Consider the following 19,507-nt stretch of genomic DNA (forward strand, 5'->3'; position numbering starts at 1 on the left):
CAAAACATAGCACTGTACCAGCTACTAGGAAGACGGTTAACTCTATCCCAGCTGAAACCAGGACACCTCTTCTCCCTCTCTTTCCCTTACTTCTCCCCCTTCCCTTTTTCTCATTTCTTTCTCTCTGTCTTTCTTTCTTTGCATCTTTCTTTCTTTTGCTTTCTCTCCTTTGCTCTTGTCCCAGGTAATCCTACCTTCACCTATGAATCGCTAGCTGCCTAAGTTATTACTTGGTTTCACATGGATTATTCCATTCTACATGATGCTTGAAATGAGAGAAAAAAGCCTGCATAAAAGATTTTGCCTTGTGAATGACTGTGGTACAAATTCATAGCAAGAAACTTCACAAAAGGTAACAGGTTCCCCACAAACTATTGACCAGATATGTCATGCTTCAATCAAAGGCAGCAGGCTGTTAAAGGAGAAATTCCTCCCCTCCTCCCCAAACAGCAATATAGACTGTTTTCTAAAAATATATAAGGCTTGAGTGAATAAGGTTGGGAGTAGCAGAGACCCACAATTTGACTATTGCTTTCACATATAAGACAAAATCAGAAACATCCTGAGTTTCAACTTTCAACTTTTTCAAGAAGAAGTGGGGGCGGGAGGGAGGGAACTATGGCTTTGCAAATCTGAAAAGGTGGATCCACAAGAATTCTGCCTTATATACATACACACATATATATACACATACACAAAGACATCTGTAAAGGAAGCTTCACTCCAAAACCATGGACATCAATAGAAAACATTCTGGGAACTAGCCTGAATCCCAATTTCATAATCTGTCCAGTTTATTGTAGTTTCACTTCTCTCAGTCAGCATTGCCCACACATTTTTTCAAAGTCCATTTTTACATCGTTGGCTCATTTTCAAGCCTCTTTTTTAAAACAGACAATTTTCTGTAACCACAAACAGTGCATTTTGATAAAATAAATTTTTCATGGGAAAGTAATAATCTAAACTGTCTCTTTAGTCAGCAGTAGCAAGAGGAAAACACAGATCTACTTGAGGAGATTGTACAAGGATATGAATTAACTAATGATGGAAAGCATAGCCCGTGTTTTCAAAGGACAAGTCCTACTTCTTGTACTTAGCATCATGTTCAGTACTTGGCAAGTTTAATATCTACAGATACATCATCCAGGTAGGTAAAACTGGAATAAGTGGTCTAATACAGAATAAAGCATTCTATAGCTGTATCAGGTGAACCTGTAGTAAGTGGTCTGTTCTGGAATAACGGTTTTGTAACATTTAACATCTATAATTTGGTTTTGTATGTAAAAAACCCAAATCTTCTCTTCTAGTCAGTAGCTCTGAATACTAAATGTAGGAGATGATAAGCATGACAACAGGTTTCTTTTTTCTCAGACCATGAACTTCTGCTGTATTACAATTAACCTTTGACACAGATGGAAATTTTTTGTAGAAACAATGAATTGAAAATTACTTTCTTTTACAGGCCATGACCATTTAGCACAAGTTCCTCTGTCAGCATTTTATTTTTATATTTTCTAGTTGATTTTTATTTTTATTTTTATGGGAAAAAGGGAATAATTACAATAAAGAAAACTATTAACAAATATAATCAAAACATTTTTGAGCATTCTTATGAGAGAGGCAACTTCTTTTTCACCCAAGTTCACTGTAACTCCATTATCTTCAAACTATGACTTAAGGTTCATAATTCCTATGCATGAAAGCTTATTTGGAATAAGGTAAAGTGTCAGTTTAAACTGGCTTCACTCATCTTGTTTAAGTCTACCTGCAATTTCTCTGACTCCAGAAAGTGTCTTATTCCAATTATCTGTCTTATTCCAGAAACTGAGGGTTTCACACATGGAGTTAATCTAGAAAAGCAGCTGAAGAATGGCTGTTCCAGAGTAACCTCTCGTGTAGAGAAGCCTTAACACAACACCTGAAGGGTGTGAATGGGAGCTGGTGGTAATGGATTAAAATTTATTAAACATTGAAATCCAAATCACTCCTTCCAAGGTAACATGACTCCGTAGGTCTAGCTAGGGAACAAAGCACTAACAGCTATTTTATGACATAAATTGGTAGGTTTCGCTCTGTGCATGCAATAAGAACAAATCTACTCTTTTTATGTAAGCACTTCTTAGGGCTCCAGCAGATGAACCTGTTGCCGCACATCAGCTTATTTCATATGCCTTCTTCTCTGTAGGAACTGTATTTGTACATACTCTAGACAGGGAAAAAAGGAAAGTAGCACAAACTAGGTTATCCCCCAGTGATAACTGAGATCATAATTTAAGTTAGCACAGCTGATCTTTTTAGACTCATGGCCAGCAACTGCACTGCAGATCAGATGGTACTTCATAACCTACCCATACGTCTTAGCCCCCAAAGCAGAACAAAACTGTAAATGATCCAATTTTATTTTTTCAGGTAAGGCTTTGGATTTCATTCTCATTTTCCGTGTCATCCATTGTGTGCAACCACAGCACATTAATATCATTGATTCAAGAAAAAAGAGAGAAGCCATACTCAGCTAACGTGTTTTCTAGATCAGTGATCCAAATCTCCACTTTCTCTCTCCATTTTACTTGAGATAATTTATAATGATTCCTGAAATGGGCAGAGTGATTTATGAAGCAAACCTACATTTTTGGTTACCACACATTTCTGAACCCTGAAATATTGCAGTTTGAAAAGAAGTGAAAATTTAGACAAAGTACACTTGTATCAAAATTTCTGTTCTGATGATATTGTTCATTAAACTCACTCTATATGCTAGCATTGTAATCAATTCCTTTGTAAAAAAAACCAAAACAAAACACCTACAAAAACCCCATCATGAGTAAAAGCTAGAAACTTTTCCACAGAACTGTCTACAGCTGTAGGGAAAAAGAAAGTAAAAAGCCATGGATAATCTACAGCTTGTTCATGTGTATTCCTATTTCCCATTAATTTACATATAGAAGCTTATCATGGTTAAAGTGTCTTTTTGATACTGTTCTTGCGTGAGACCTTCTTGGCAATTGGCTAATGATCAATCTGATCTATTCCGCCAACATCACAGAGAACATAGTCAAAAGTCTTATTAGTGGTGTGTGAAAATACAGAGTTTTTCCCTTAATGTGATTTTTTTTTTTTATTCACTGTTACTTAGTAATGCTCATTTGTGCTGTAGAGCAAACTTACAGAATTAGTATATGACAGTTTGTCTACACAGAAAAGAAGAATAATTAGTATCAGATCTAAAGGGGAGAAAATTTTAGTTTCACTTAGAAAAAATGGGTGATTCAATACTGACCTTTCTGACAGGGAGGTCCTAGCAATGTTGGGGTTGTCTTATATGGTCTGTTTACAGGCCCCCCTGTTTTGCACTGAGGAACTACTGGTTCTTTTTGGATCTCAAGATGAAAGACATGGACACCCAAGGCTAATTAACTAGTTTATTGTGCAAAGCATAGAAATAGTAGAAAAGGAGATAGCAATATAGTGGTAGAAAAGGCAATAATAATATTATGTCCCTTCTGATGTTAATAGAAGCAATAGAAAGGGTAATAGCAATCTGATGTCCCTGGTGATGCTGGGAACGCTGGTTGCTGCAGCATCAGACAAGCCCTTTCATGTTGATCACAGCACACTGAGCAGATCCTGTCCATGGTGAGGTGCATCACCATCGTGGTCCTTACAGATTTACAGGATTTTCTTAGAGGTAAACAAACCTATTAATCATTTCTGCTGTCAGGTAAAGGACTGTTACATGCAGGTATGCTGCTTAATCTCAGGATAAGACAAGGTTTGTAGATGGTGTCATCCATATGTACTGGCTGGGAATCAAGTACAGGCTTCTCTATGACAGTTAATCAGCCAAGTTCCTCCAGTAGTCACCAAGGTTCACTGAGAGCGGTATGCTCCTACACATTGCCATAGGAATGAGTCAAAGACAGTCACAGTACAGGTTATGTAGTGGTTCTTCACGCTAACATACAGGTCTCTACAATCAAGGTCTGTGGTTACACTCTGCCAGGATACAGTTCAAAGACACTGTCTCCTTACAATGTCTTCTGCAATGGCCCACTACACCCACCAGCACAACAAGGCACATTCTTTCAAGACCTGATCTCCTTATGAGATTATTTTTCCTCCTTTCTTGCAGTCAAACACATCACATCCTAAAATGATGGCAGATTCCTTGGCTGGTAATCTTTATAGAATCATAGAATCATAGAATCATTTAGGTTGGAAAAGACCTTCAAGATCATCAAGTCCAACCATCAACCATGCCCACTAAACCATGTCCTGAAGTGACTTGTCTACGTGCTTTTTGAATACCTCCTGGGATGGTGACTCCACCACTTCCTGGACAGCCTGTTCCAATGTCTGACAATCCTTTCAGTAAAGAAATTTTTCCTAATACCCAATCTAAACCTCCCCTGGCACAACTTGAGGCCATTTCCTCTCATCCTATCTCCAGCCACTTGACAGAAGAGACCAGCACCCACCTCACTACAACCCCCCCTTCAGGTAGTTGTAGAGAGCAATAAGGTCTCCCCTCAGCATCCTCTTCTAGACTAAACAGCCCCAGTTCCCTCAGCTGCTCCTCATAAGACTTGTGCTCCAGGCCCCTCACCAACTTGGTTGCCCTTCTCTGGACACACTCCAGCACCTCAATGTCCTTTGGCAGGATGCAGCTGAGAGTGCTTATGTTAGCAAATTGAAAAGTATAGCCAGACCTTCCTGGTGATCCAGCAAATACTTTTCTTTGCTCTTTTCTTTCCTTAGGCACTAGGGATGATCAGTATAATAGAACATCTGAGGGGATGCTGAAATAACACTGGGGAAAACCAAGCAGGTCATGAACAGTTATCATAGTGTAAAGAAAACAGCCATATATTTCAGGAGTTACTGGACTCTGGTAAATTGATTTAATGAAAAAAAAAAAAAAAAAGGAAATTCCAAGGTAAGTACTAGATGTAGTGTGAATTTTCTGGTTCCATAGAATATGCTAGAAAATATCAAACAGATTGAGATTCAATCTTTAGGCTATCTTAGGTAGGAAATAGGGCTGAGCTTCTTGATAAAAAAGAAAGAAATTCAGAGCTTGATAAGTCAATGTTTGAATAGGGGTTTCTGAACATGGGAGATATCCTTTAAAAATATACATAGCTAGGCAAGGTCAATTTTGAATGGACGCATATAATTCCAAAGAAATTATTAAGGTGCAATAAAAGAAGCCATTGAAGAACTGAAATACTTTAGTTACCTGCTTATCAAAACTAAACTTCATTGTCTTCTGTAAGAATGAAAAAGGCATTCTATATGAAAATATACCACATAGAAAGTACTCCTAGGTATATTTTCTCCTATAAATATAAAAATTCCTTTTCTCTGAATGATAACATACTTGTATAAACAATGGAGTTGCACTGCATCTCATAATAAAGTGCACTGGTGCTTTACCAGGATACTTAAAATACTGAACTAGATTCAGAAAGCTTATTTTGCAAGATTCTGACAAACATGTGTGTTATACTGAAGCCTGTCATTTCCCACTGGTCACAATCCTGGCTATTCAGGATCCTTCATAAATGGAATAGACTTTTTTTCTCCTTACTAACATAAAGGACCTTATTTCTGTTGGGATCTGTTAGAAACTAGGACGGGAAAAGCAAAGAGAGGATATCTGTTTGCAGTCTCAGTTTAAAGAGTGTTATTTTGATCTGATGACAATAGGTGAATAGGAAGAGCCCAGTTGATTTTGCAGCTATTACCCATGTCACCTTTGAAGCTGAAAACCACTAAATGGAGTGCTTAGCCTGTGAACTGCCTTATTTTTTTCTGTTGAGACCTTTACATGTCTAAGCTAGTATTGCAAAATACATATTTTCTTCCTAAAAAACAGAAACAAAAAAGGAAAAGCCAGACTCTGTAGGCAGCAGATAACAAGGTATGTGTTTTGACAGTTGATTTGAATTTAAAACATCAAAATGTTATTTAGACAATAGCTAGAAATAAAGCAGTAAGGATTCTCCTACTGAAATCATTGGAAATGGGAATAGACTCAGTCATACTAAAGTATCCTGTGTATTGACAATGCTTTCTTTGACTACTGCACATTTTACATCAATATCATACATGCTATTGCAACTGTAGTAACTACAGTAATTGAAAGGGGTCTTGCACATGTACAGATAAAAGGAATTTAATGCATTGTGAAAGATTAAAACCACAGCAAGGGAGATCAATAACAGGAATTAGCTGCAATAGACTGTCTGATAAATGCTTACCAAGAGTTAACGAGAAGTGGCTTAAAAGCATTTAGAGACAATGTTATTAGTGTGTTGGCTAAAAATATTTTATAATGTGTAACTTTATATGAAAATTCTATCATTTTTTTCATTTCACTGCATATGTTGCCATATGTTTTCAAATATTGTCCAGTTACTTGTCTTGCAATGTAAAAGGCAATGCAAAGATGAGGGCTGGGTTTGAAATCAAGAAAACTTACTGCTTTATAACATCTATACATTTTAAAAGCATTTTTTTTTAAGCTTTGTGCAATATACTGTAATACATGACACCTATTAAATAAAAACTCAATAATATTGCATTAGGAATGTTTGCATTCAGTGAATCTTTTTCAAATTTGCAACCTACAACAACAGAATGTTAAGAGATCTTGGATAACTAGTTGGAATGTCTGCTACAAAGGATAAACAGCATTCTTCTTCTATATGTTCAAATATTTATATTGCTTAAAAGAACTGGAATTATAAATAGACCATAGAAAAAAACAGTAATCAATCCCAAAAATGAATTTCAGTCTCCAAGACAGGATTATTTTTTTTTTACAGGTGTATTAACAGTGATATGTACATAGGGCAAAGATTAGGATACAATGGATACAGTTTCCAAAAGGTGGGGAAATTCACAAGTAAAAGTCACTGCCACCCTTTAGCCCCTGTACTTACACATACCTATGAGGCTGATGAAGTCACAGGCCTTCGGAACTCATTGAGAGTACTGTCATTGATTTCAGAAGATAATACTTCATCATGTGATTTTTTTTTATACAAGGAAGACTGACTTCTCAGTGAATATATCAGGTCAACATTTCTCAATTTTCTAATATTGAGATAAACACTAAATTTTTTTTTTCTTTTTTTGCATATGTTTTCTGCTGAAGGTATCTACAGAGTGAGTGTCAGACCCTAATCTTATGAAGTGTTTTATAGGTAATCCATCTGCAAAGAGACCCTTTTGTTTCAGTTCAATTACTTGTAACAGCTTTCATTTGCTAGACCTCTGGATCTTGAGGCAAAAGACTGCTGACAAATGCAAGCAACTACCTTTCCGAATAGTATAATGCTCTCTCCATGGCTTTTCAGGGCTGCAGCGTAACTAGTTTCAAAATGGGTAGTGTGGCTGTTTGTAATTCAGGATGACATCCTTCCATCAGTGGACATTAGTAGATGCTTTCTGAAGAAGAAGAAATGACATACTTCAGTGGAGTGTCCATGTTGCCAGTCAGGTTTTTTAAGGGTGATTAGAAGTAGCCAGAATTTGGATTACTTTAATAAATCTTTCATGCCACATTAGTGAGCAAGAAGGATCTAAGAGCGCAGGATGAATTTCTTTTGCTCATAGTATTTTGTCACTGCATGTCCATCCTGCACATGCACTGGTGATACGCAGACAGAAAGTACAAATGAATAACATTTTGAAAGGCAGTATTAAAGCCACTGAGGAAGACCGTAGGGTAAGACTATCAAGGAACTTGCAGATAACATAAAAAGAAGCATGTAAAAGCATACTTTCAGAACCTCACTGTAGCAGTACTTGCATCTTTGAAACTAAACGGTGTTTTTATATGCAAAAATATGTTTCATTTAAGAAATAGTTAAAACATTATGGGAGGTTATAAAACCATGATGGATTTTTACTTTTTTTCCCCTTTGCTTTTCTATACTAAATCGCTCCATTGTTGCTACTTCTTTTTATTTTCTCCCATATAAGATGCTGTAACATAAGTGCTATTTACTTTGCAAATATTTTTTGGTGGACTGGATTATTATCTTTTTCCCCTTGTAACTAAGTTGATTATATCCTGAGTTCTGTAAAGTACTGATGCTCTATTTTTCTGTACTGGGCTGATTTCTACCATAACTTCAGGTTAAAGAAAAGCAGCTGACATCACCTTCACAGAATAATCTTTAGTTCTCAAATCGTATTATTTCCTTTCTACGGTTACGATATTTTTGCGATTCACCCTACCTGATTATCTGAATCTCTTGGTCTTGCACAATTTAAACAGTTGGAGTTTGTTGACTTCTAAAGACTAGAAGCAGAGTCTTTCATCCTTCTGCAGTTTCATTAAAATTAGTATTGATGAGTAGGATCTGGTAGAGTGCTTCTGTCTTTTAAGAGCTAAATATTTACTCAGTGAAAAAGGTCTTTTCAATGACATCAGCAGTTCTTTTTGTTTTGAAGTGTTCATACTAATTATAGCTAGTAACTATTTTGCCATTTGAAAAACAGGGATACTTCTTTTTTATGGATTTTTTTTTTTTACTTTCACATCTGGATGGATTCCTAAAAATCATTTAGCATTTTTCGGTAGACTGCTGGTGGCTATTTTATAAATATGCTAGTTCCTATTCTTCCTTGTTTAGTCCTTTTCTAGTCTTAACAATTCATCTATTAACTTAATAATTTTGTGTTCCATGCTTTGGGACCCTTCTCTTTTCTGCCTTTTTGTAGAAGGGAAACTATACTTATATTTTTTGAATTAATTTTTCTTCTTTGTGTTGTGCTATTTAATTACTGAGAGCTATTTAACTACTGAGAGCTATTTAAATGCAGTTTATTCTGCTGATTGAAGAAAAGTTCTCAAAATCTGCAGTAGTTTCTAGATTTTGCTGAGGTTTTTTTCTCCGTGCTGCTACGTATTTGTCATTTGTACAAGATAGCTTTATTTCTGAAATTAGTAAAGATTACTATGACCTATTGTTACTTGAAATAAGCTTTATTTGCCACAGTTTATCAAATTTTTTTTTTTTTTAATGGCATGTTATTTTAGCCAGTGAGGTAGAAATTTGATTTATTAAATGCTGTTCACTGTGTAAGTGATGGGAAATGGAGAGTGGAGCTCTTACTTGTCAGTCATCATTTATTGAGGAAAACAAACCATCTTGCCAAAAGTTATAGTTAAAGAGCAAGCACACTCAGGCATCATTACAAAGAGATAAGAAAATGATACAGTAAGTGCAAAAAGGAAGGCTGTGAGGTTAACCAGAGCTCAGCATTTAGTCTGCTTCTCCAGGTGCAGAATTTGTCATAAAATTGCCAGTAATGTACAGTCTCAAGCGCTTCTTAATGATGGGGTTAGAGCAGCATTACAGCCTCAGAAGAGGCAGTCTGCCCTTTTGATCTTAGGCTGGCACATGTAGGATAAGGCAGTGAGTTACAGAGAAAAGCTTGTACTTGCAAAAGAAAGGGTGAAAGCCCTTTGACCTGATCTGCCTTGAGATAAACATGTCTTTCCCTCTGAGAAATGAAGTCGTCCATGATGTGCATCCTGGATGACAGTCCACCCACACTGGGGTCTCTGGGTCAACATCATAAACAAAGAGATTGAGAAGATGCTGACTTTATCTCACCATTCATATTGCATAGCCTGCTTGACCCCTGCTCCATCTATCGCATACCTACATGTCAGCAGTTCAAACTGGACAGTGCATTCCTGTCACTAGAGGAAAGTAATGATTATCTGATAACCCACATAGCTTTGCTGAAAAACATGACTACTGGTAACCTACAGTTATGCAACAGAGTCATAGAACATCCTGTACATAAACATTTGTAAATCTTCTTGCCAGGAGCAACTAATCTCTCTGTCACCAGGGAGATGACCTCTGCCAGTACAACTGAAAGCCAGAAACTGATTGCTCTGCTCAACAGACCTATATATTATATTTCACTTCCTCTGTGGCAATCTCTATTCTTAGCTACTTTCTCCTGCATTATAGGGCAAATTAGACTATTTCAGTGTTTTGGTTTTATTGCTTCATGACTTTAGAAGTTATAAAATGAAAGATCCAGTCTTGCAGACATGCACAGGAGTAAATTCATTTTCCACATGTCATTTCATTTACCTCTGTGGGAAAACTAGCTCTCATAAAGCTCTGTGTGCCTGTTCATGTTTGCAGGATCAGGCCCTGAGCAACCGGACAATTTTCTACAGTTGCTTTACTGTTAGATGTCTACTTAATGCACCTAGAGCTATAAGTTTGATTTAGCGTGAAGTATTGTAAGGAGTGGATCTTGGGCAAGATTCCATTTTCGGTCACGCTCCTTTAAAATGGTAGAAACTCTATGGCAGCTGAGACTTTTCTCAGCTTTTTCATTTTATCTACCTTTTACCCTGTAGTTGCCTGCCTATGTGCATATGTCAGAAGTTGTATTAGGAGTTTTATCAGAAGTATTTCAAAGAATTAAAAAATAAATGGGTGTCGTGGTTTCAGCCCAGCCAGTAACAAAGCACCATGCAGCTGCTCGCTCACTCCCCCCCCCCCAGCCACGGTGGGATGAGGAGAAAATATGAAGAAATATTTGTGGGTCAAGACAAGGACAAGGAGAGATCACTCACCAATTATGGTCACAGGCAAAGGACAGGCTCAACTTGGGGAAGAAACAGAATCAATTTAATTTACTACCAATCAAAACAAAACAAGGATAATGGGAAGTAAAACCAAACCTGAGACCACCTTCCCCCCACCCCTCCCTCCTTCCCAGCTCAGCTCCACTCCCGGTTCTCTCCACCTCCTCCCCCCAGCGGCACAGGGGAACAGGGGGTGGGGGTTGGGGTCAGCTCCCCACACGTTGTCTCTGCCGCTCCTTCCTCCTCAGGGGGAGGAGGACTCCTCACTCGTTCCCTGCTCCACCGTGGGGTTCCTCCTACGGGAGACAGTCCTTCACGAACTTCTCCAACTTGGGTCCTTTCCGCGGGCCAATCTTCAGTCACACACTGCTCCAGCGTGGGCTTTCCCATAGACTCACGGCCATCTTCAGGGGCTTCCGCTCCCCCGCTCCCCTCCACGGGCTGGGGACACAGCCTGCCGTCTCACCAGGGCTGCAGGGGCATCCCCTCCTCCCCCGCTCCTCCTCCCCTCCTTCCTCACCGACCTCGGTGTCTGCAGAGGGGTTCCTCTCACACTCCGATCCCCTACTCACTGCCGGTTCCCCTTCTGAAATCTGTTCTCCCAGAGGCGCTACCACCGTCACTGATGGGCTCGGCCTTGGCCAGAGGTGGGTCCGACTTGGAGCTGGGGGAGCTTCTAGCAGCTTCTCACAGGAGCCAGCCCTGCAGCCCCTCCCCCGCTACCAAAAAAAATGTGCCACAGAAACCCATAACAGTGGGGTTTATGTAATTTCCAAACAGATTTAGGGGTAGCTGTGTCTATCCACTGTACAAGGGAGAACTAAACCTCCTCTCAGCTTTGGAGAAGCAGATGAGGTTGGCTCTGCACACTTTCCAGTACTGCTTTTCCCTGTTCCCTGAGGGGATTAGGTTGGGTGTGTCAGAGTTAGTGTCAGCATGTTAACAGTGTAGGACCATAATTTGTTGCTGTAATACGCTAACAGCAAATGACTGCTAGTTCCCAAACTAAGGAAGAGTCTTTTAGGCTGCACCTTAAGATATAGCCTTATTATGCCATCATTATAATAAACTGTGTCTTGTGGGCACAGTTTAGTCCTTATTATACTTAAAATTATTTTAAAAGTAAATGTTATCTTCATGTAAAAATAAAACAAACCAAAATCATTATTTACAGGAAAGCATTTCAATGAGACACAGTAAATTTCATCATTTGGACTTCAGATGCTTAAAATAGGCATTAAAAACACCAGTCTTGGAGACTATTAGATCGTGTTTATTTTTAATCTTTTTAAAATTTCTTCTTAGGTTTGGATCATGTGACTCAAATGCTTCTTCTGCAAACAGCTAAGGTAAGAGAATCTGGAGATTCAATATATTTATAAATGAAAGGACGTATGTTGAGCTCAGTGCAATTACAACAGTTACACCAGCTAAGGATTTTCCTCAAACTGTTCAAGAGGAAATTGGACTTGAACAAAGTTATGATGAGAGTATTCATTTTCCTGCATGGTTCATTGCATACTATCAAGTTAACTAAGAATACAAAGTAGTATAATACTCCAAAAATGTCTATATCAATCAATATTTTTACATTATTCTGGGAAAAAATAATGCAAAATGAAGCAGAAAGTGAGTGAGAGCTATTGTGTCAATTCATCCACCTACTAATGTATGTATGTTGGGGTTGCTTGCAGTAATGCTTTGTGACAGCACAAGAATTTATAGTAGATTCTCAGAGCTGTCACAAACTAGTCACAACAAAAATACTGAATTTTGTTTTTTTATAACATGTAAACATTAACAGAAAAGTCTTGCTTAAGAAGCCACATTAAATTCCTAAAAAATATATTCCTTTGAATCACTGCATGTGAGTATGGGCTATTTCCCTCCCACTCTCTTTAAGTTCATCTGTAAATTGAATCTAATGCACCCAATTCTAGCTCATAGCTCTCAGAAATTACTGTATCAAAGGTACTGACCAGGGAGATCAAGAAAAAAAAATTTCTTTATATTTTCTTTGAACTTTCTGGGATTCTATTACACTGGGTGTTATGGAAAGATAGTGCTAAAATATGGTCACTGACCCAAGAGGCCTACAAAGAGGTCTACAGAAGAAAAAGCAGAGGAATTTAGATGGAAGAGAAGATGGGAAACATAGGACAGTGTTGGTCAGTGTGATTGGTAGTGACTTCTGTGAGGTTTTTTTCTAGCTGAAGTTTCTCATAGATGTCTGTATGGGATTTGTATGGCTAGGTTTTGGTAGTGGGGGGTTACAGGGGTGGCTTCTGTGAGAAGCTGCTAGAAGCTTCCCCTATGTCTGATAGAGCCAATGCCAGCCAGCTCCAAGATGGATCCACCACTGGCCAAGGCCGAGCCCATCAGCGACAGTGGTAGTACCTCTGGGAGAACAGATTTAAGAAGGGAAAAGTGCACAACAGCACCAGCAGTCAGAAAAGGAAGGAGTGAAAATATGTGAGAGACACAACCCTGCAGACACCAAGGTCAGTGAAGAAGGAGGGGGAGGAGATGCTCCAGGCACCAGAGCAGAGATTTCCCTGCAGCCCGTGGGGAAGACCATGGTGAGGCAGGCTGTCCCCCTGCAGCCCATGGAGGTCCACGGTGGAGCAGATATCCACCTGCAGCCCCCGGAGAACCTCATGCCAGAGCAGGTGGGTGCCCGAAGGCGGCTGTGACGCCTGGGAAGCCTGCACTGGAGCAGGGTCCTGGCAGGACCTGCAGACCCATGGAGAGAGGAGCCCATGCTGGAACAGGTTTTCTGGCAGGACTTGTGACCCCATGGAAGGGACCCACTCTGGAGCAGCGTGCTCCTGAAGGACTGCACCCCGTGGAAGGGACCCCCAGTGAAGAAGTTTGTGAAGAACTGCAGCCCGTGGGAAGGACTCACACTGGAGAAGTTTGTGGAGGACTATCCTGTGGGAGGGAGCCCACGCTGGAGCAGGGGAAGAGTGTGAGGAGTCCTGCCCCTGAGGAGGAAGGAGCGGCAGAGACAACGTGTGATGAACTGACGGCAACCCTGATTCCCTGTCCCCCTATGCTGTTGGAGGGGAGGACGTGAAGAAAATTGGGAGCAAAGTTGAGCCTGGAGAGAAGGGAAGGGTGGGGAGAAGGTATTTTGGGATTTGGTTTTGTTTCTCATTATCCTACTCTGGTTTCACTGACAATAAATTAAATTAATTTCCCTGAGTCGAGTCTGTTTTGCCCATTACAGTAACTGGTGAGTGATCTCTCCCTGTCCTTATCTCAACCTCCAACCCTTTCATTACATTTTCTCTCCCCTGTCCAGCTGAGGAGGGGGAGTGACACAGCAGCTTAGGTTGGCACCTGGCATCCAGCCAGGGTCAACCCACCACAGCATCACAGAAAAGAATTTTAAGGTGGCTTTAAAGAAAGAGAGTACGCTATCTTCCCAAATACTTCTGAGGACCACCTTCCACTACATGGATGGCTATGGATATTGTTCACCTGGACTTTAGTAAAGCCTTTTACACCATTTCCCACAGCATTCTCCTGAAGAAACTGGCTGCTCATGGCTTGGATGTGTGTACTCTTCACTGGGTAGAAAACTGGCTGGATGGCCAAGCCCAAAGAGTGGTGGTGAATGGGGTTAAATCCAGTTGGCAGCCAGTCACAAGTGGTGTTTCCCAGGGCTCAATATTGTGGCCAGTTCTCTTTAATATCTTTGTCAATGATCTGGACGAGGGGATTGAGTGCACCCTCAGCAAGTTTGTAGATGACACCAAGTTGGGTGGGAGTGTTGATCTGCTTGAGGGTAGGAAGGCTCTACAGAGGGAGCTGGAGAGGTTGGATCAATGTGCCAAGGCCAACTCTATCAGATTCAACAAGGCCAAGTGCCAGGGCCTGCACTTGGGTCACACCAACCCCATGCAGCGCTACAGGCTTGGGGAAGAGTGGCTGGAAAGCTGCCCGGCAGAAAAGAACCTGGGGGTGCTGGTTGACAGCTGGCTGAATATGAGTTGGCAGTGTGGCCAGGAGGAATAGGGGAGTGATTGACCCTTTGTACTCGGTGCTAGTGAGGCTGCACCTCAAGTACTGTGTTCAGTTTTGGGCCCCTCACTACAGGAAAGACATGGTAGTGCTGGAGTGTGTCCAGAGAAGGGCAATGAAGCTGGTGAAGGGTTTAAAGAAGAAGTCTTATGAAGAGCAACTGGGGGAAGCTGGGGTTGTTTAGTCTGGACAAAAGGAGGTTGAGGGGAGACCTTACCACTCTCTACAGCTACCTGAAAGGAGGTTATAGTAAGGTGGATGTCAGTCTCTTTTCCCAGTAGCAGGTCATAGAATGAGAAGAAATGGCCTCAAGTTGCACCAGGGGAGGTTTAGATTGGATATTAGGAAAAATTTCTTCACCGAAAGGGTTATCAAGCTTTGGAACAGGCTGCCCAGGGAAGTGGTTGAGTCACCATCCCTGGAGGTATTTAAAAGACGTGTAGACGTGGCACTTAGGGACATGGTTTTGTGGTGGACTTGGCAATGTTAGGTTTACAGTTGGACTTGATCTTAAGGGTCTTTTCCACTCTAAGAGAATCTAATTGATTCTATGATGCTATTCTATGATTCTATGTAAGTAAATACAAGAATGTGCATAGGTGGTGGCTAACCCTCAAAGGCAAATTGTTTCTACTAGTTACAATATGATCAAAGTGATATGGTTGAAGCAATGCCTAGGATATAAATGTAAAATATTCTGCCAATGTATCAGAACAGATATGATTGTATGTGTTGAGGTCAGAAAATCAAGTTATCATAGTTAGCAAATCAAAAGCCAACAATAATGTGGACAAAAAGCTTATTTGAAGGAACAGCTAAGAAAATAAAATCTTAGGGTTAGTACAGAGAGGAAAACAGTCTACACTCTTTTGTAATAATTGGAGTGTGACCATAGAGAGAAAACTCCAGGAGATGAGTCCTAAATGAGAAGAAAGCTGGAGAGAGGTGAGGTGTGAGAGGAGGTGGTCACAGACATCAAGACAAGAGGCAGTGTAAATGGCTTAGAGAAAAAGATTGAGCTAGTTTTCTTCAAGTTGACCTTGTATTCATGGCCAAAAATAAGTGAAGAAGTGTGAAAACACAGCTTAAGATTTATTTAGTTTGGACAGAAGAGATAAATTTGAAGTAGGGAAGTAGATTTTTAGATTTTCAGCATATAAAATAGTATCTGAATTTAAATTTGCCAGTAAAGCTGCCCATGTGACATGTTTGTAGGGAGAAAATAAAGAGGAGGACCGAGAACCAAACATCTGGATGAGGATAGACAAAGAAATCCTCTAAATGAAGAGTGATTAGAGAGTAAGAAGAAATGGAAAAGGACAGAATTTCAGAAGACGAACAAGGATATATTTTAGGAAGAAGGACCTAGTAGGCTGTGTCAAAAGCAGTGGAGAAATCAAGAAAAGTAATTCTGATTTCTGTTTAGGAAGAGGTCATCAGAGATAATGCGGAATAGAATTTTATTAAAGTCTGCTTAGAGAAAGTGTAAATTAGAGATGGGGATACTATTGCATTGGTATCTAGAACAAACAAAGAAATAGGAAAATTGTTTTGCATCAAGCAAAACCAAACCTATGTATTATTTCATGCTTACAAAAATGGAGAAAACAAATTGTAGTCTAGAATGAATTTTCATTTAGTTTAAGTCATAATTACCCAAGTTTAATCTTAAAATAATATTAAAAGTTGCGAAAGTAAACATTTATTCATTTTCAGAATTCCCATCTTTTTTCCAGGAAAAACTATTACTACATTCTGCCAACAGTTTAGTTTAGTGTTTAGCTGGTTTTTTTCTGTTTTGTTTTTGTTTTTGTTTTGTTTTGTTTTGTTTTGTTTTGTTTTTTTGGGGGGGGTGTTTTTGTTGTTTGGTGTTTTGTTTTTTTTCTTTTTTTCAAATGACAAGGTGGTTGCAAGTTAAAGATGGAATTCTAGCACTCTAGGTAGTAAATAAAAATTGTGCATTTAATGAAAGGAGATTAATATACAGACATACAGATAGAGTTAAGGCGTCATTCTTAAAAATGAAGAGATCATGTGATGCTTGTATTTTGATTGAAATGAGCCAGAAGACAGAGAAAAGTTTCAAAAAGACTAACAAGGAAGAGGATAAATGTAAGTGCAAGGGAAGTTTTCGGAAAAGTGATGGCGTAAATGAAACAATTACAGGTATTACAGAAGAGCAGAGAAGGAACTTCTGTAGCTCTGATTGATAAGGAAAAAAAAAGACATCAGAAGAGAAATTGTAAGAGAAACCCAGAGAAACAGGTAAGTCAGGTCACATTTTTTTACTCTCTCTTGAAAAGAATCAGTAAGCCCTTGTGCAGGGACAGAAACAGAGGCAGGAAAAAGGGCCCTTGAAAGCTAGTCTGGCACATGAAAGGTGCTTAGAGTTGTGAATGTATGAGGTGCTAACTCAGAGCAGGGAAGAAATGACAGAGGAAGGGAGATATTACTGTTGCAGGATATCATCCAAGAGTAGAAGCAGAAGTAGCAGATATTCAGATATTGCCAAGGTCATGGAATAGAAGAAATATCTTCTGAGAGAGAAACTGAATGTGAAGGAGTGGGAAATATGGATAGATTCATTAATCATACTGGTGGGAAAAAAAAGGAGAGAGGGCAAGGAGAAGAAAGCAAATAGTACACAGAAAATCAGCAGTGATGGTTTATAAATCAGTGAAAGCATGAATGGAAAGATATAAGTATTTGTTGGACAATGCTGGAAGAAACTGAGTGGTGATTGGAGTGAAGAAAGTTAACAAAAGGAAAATCAGAAACCAATGGTTTAGGAAATACTTGACTGGCTTCAAATAAGTAGTACTGCTGAATGGAGTTATAGTGTTAGCACACTGATAAACAGGACTAGTGATCCCAGGTGAAGAATAAGCTGTGAACAGCTCACTGGGCAGTGATTCAGAAATAGCTATTGTGGGTGGTCGAGCATACCCTTTGTTGTGTGAATGGACCTTTTAGTAATCAGAAGAATTGAACCAAAGCCATAAGGCAAATAAAGCACTGAAGATGAGGAAACTTCTGGCTAAAAGTTTGGAAAAAATATTAGTGGGAAAAAGGGAAATTTCAGTCATGACCAAACTTATTTAAAAGAAGAAGAAAAGAAATTTTAACTCTCAAGTACCATTAGTCCACTACATTGTAAGTCAATAAATAGTAAACCTATAAAGTAAAATATTTGTAAGTTGTATCTAAGTATATGAAGGTACAAGAATTTGCACTTCAAAACAGTTGCTGCATTTGTATTGTTACCAAATGAGATATGATGACAGTTCTGTTGTAGGGTTGGGATTCAGCACACAATTCAAGCATGTGTTTAACATTAAAAACTTGGGTAACTTCAAAACTATAACAGATATTACCTGTCTCACTGGATCAGGATTCATAAAAAAAGAAACTTAAGTCTTTGAAACATTCCCCCCCTTCCCTCCATCACTATGATATTCCTATTTTTCATAAATACAATAAGCAGCACCTTAGGGATTGGAAGGAAGAGTATTTCAGAAAAAATAGTAAAAATAAAGTGCCAAAGGAGCAAGTAAAGTTGTTCACCATTATCTGCTTGGTTAAATATTATGTCACCAGACATTCACTTAAGCAGTGATTAAATTTATTTTCAATTTATATTAAATTATTAAATTTAAATCTGGTTACTATTTAATAAAGTATTATTTGGACAAAAATCAATTTCTTTCTCACTGATATGGTTATAAACTAATTCTGCTCTAACAACTTCTTTCTTTAAGCATTTGGTTTCCTTGACTAGGAGAAGTAGCCATGACCTCCATGATACCAGTGTTCTCACTTTAAGGAAGTGACTCCTCTTTTTTGGTTCATTCATTGGCACTGGTACTTAATGGAATCAGAGTGGCAACAGAGGGCAGGGTTTGTATTGTCTGTTGCAGTGATGAGACTGGCAGCATGTCTTTCATAAATCAGTTAAATCAATTTTTTCTATCATTTAGTAGAGATGATAATGGCAGTTAATTGAGGTGTCACAAACTTTACTTACTTTAAAATTATGGCTAGACTACCTCTAGTTGTAAGCAATGGCACTAAGCTCAAGAACAAATAAGGTTTTCCACTGTTATCTTTTGCTGCTTGGAGGATGGCTTAGGGTGTTCTATGGAATGAAGCTAAAGAAGGATAGTCAGGGTGTGAACATAGACTTGGTTACTCCTGCCCCTTTGTTTCAGCTCTGTTTACTGATCTAGTTCATAAAACATTCCCACAAAAATTTATGCTCTGGTGTGGAGTCAAAAATCTTCCGGGGAGAAGGGGACACCTTGAATCAGCACTGTTGTCCCCATATCATGAAACCACATGATAGTAGTTAGCTTTAACAATGCAACTTCTTTTTCAGAACTCAAAGGTTCTGATTCTATCAAATTATAGATGTTACCTCACCCTGTAAACCATGAAGAAAAGTCTCTGTAGAGGCTTAATTTAGGGGTTAGAAGATAGATGAAGATTACCAGGAAAATGCATACCTGTTGATTTCCAAAATCCACAAGAGTTGAAGACCTCAGCTGACTAAAGTGTTTTTGAGCAGTCTTCCCAATCTTCACCTCTCCTTAACTACAGCTGGCAGTGCATTAGATGTGTGCGGATTTTCCCAGTTCACAATGTCATAGCCCAGCGTGCTACATGCAATACAAACAGTGGTTTTGGCAGCCAGGTTGCCCTGCTCTCCCCATTGAGACAATGGACATGTAGTTGCAATTTTAGAGGTCAGTTCAGCCTGTTAACATTTCAATAGTGATGCAGTGTTTCCTCTCTCCAGAACAGTGCTGCGTGTAATCAGTATAGAGGCAACCTAAAGCAAGGAGGCTTTGC

The 19,507-nt window shown here is 39.2% G+C and overlaps 1 long non-coding RNA gene across 2 annotated transcripts; it reads right to left on the reverse strand.

The window, feature by feature from the left end:
- Positions 1–595: 595 nt before the first annotated feature.
- On the reverse strand, positions 596–11,463 carry LOC142029156 (uncharacterized). Of its 2 annotated transcripts, XR_012649856.1 has the most exons (5): positions 11,158–11,463; positions 10,854–11,074; positions 10,622–10,653; positions 7,323–7,452; positions 596–3,887 (listed from the first exon to the last, which is right to left on the reverse strand). It is a non-coding gene; the product is annotated as an uncharacterized LOC142029156 (long non-coding RNA). The 2 variants fall into 2 exon arrangements; XR_012649855.1 differs by lacking the exon at positions 596–3,887 and having other exon boundaries at positions 7,042–7,452.
- Positions 11,464–19,507: the final 8,044 nt, after the last annotated feature.

This window comes from Buteo buteo, chromosome 3 (assembly GCF_964188355.1).
Source record: "Buteo buteo chromosome 3, bButBut1.hap1.1, whole genome shotgun sequence".
NCBI classification, from domain to species: domain Eukaryota; kingdom Metazoa; phylum Chordata; class Aves; order Accipitriformes; family Accipitridae; genus Buteo; species Buteo buteo.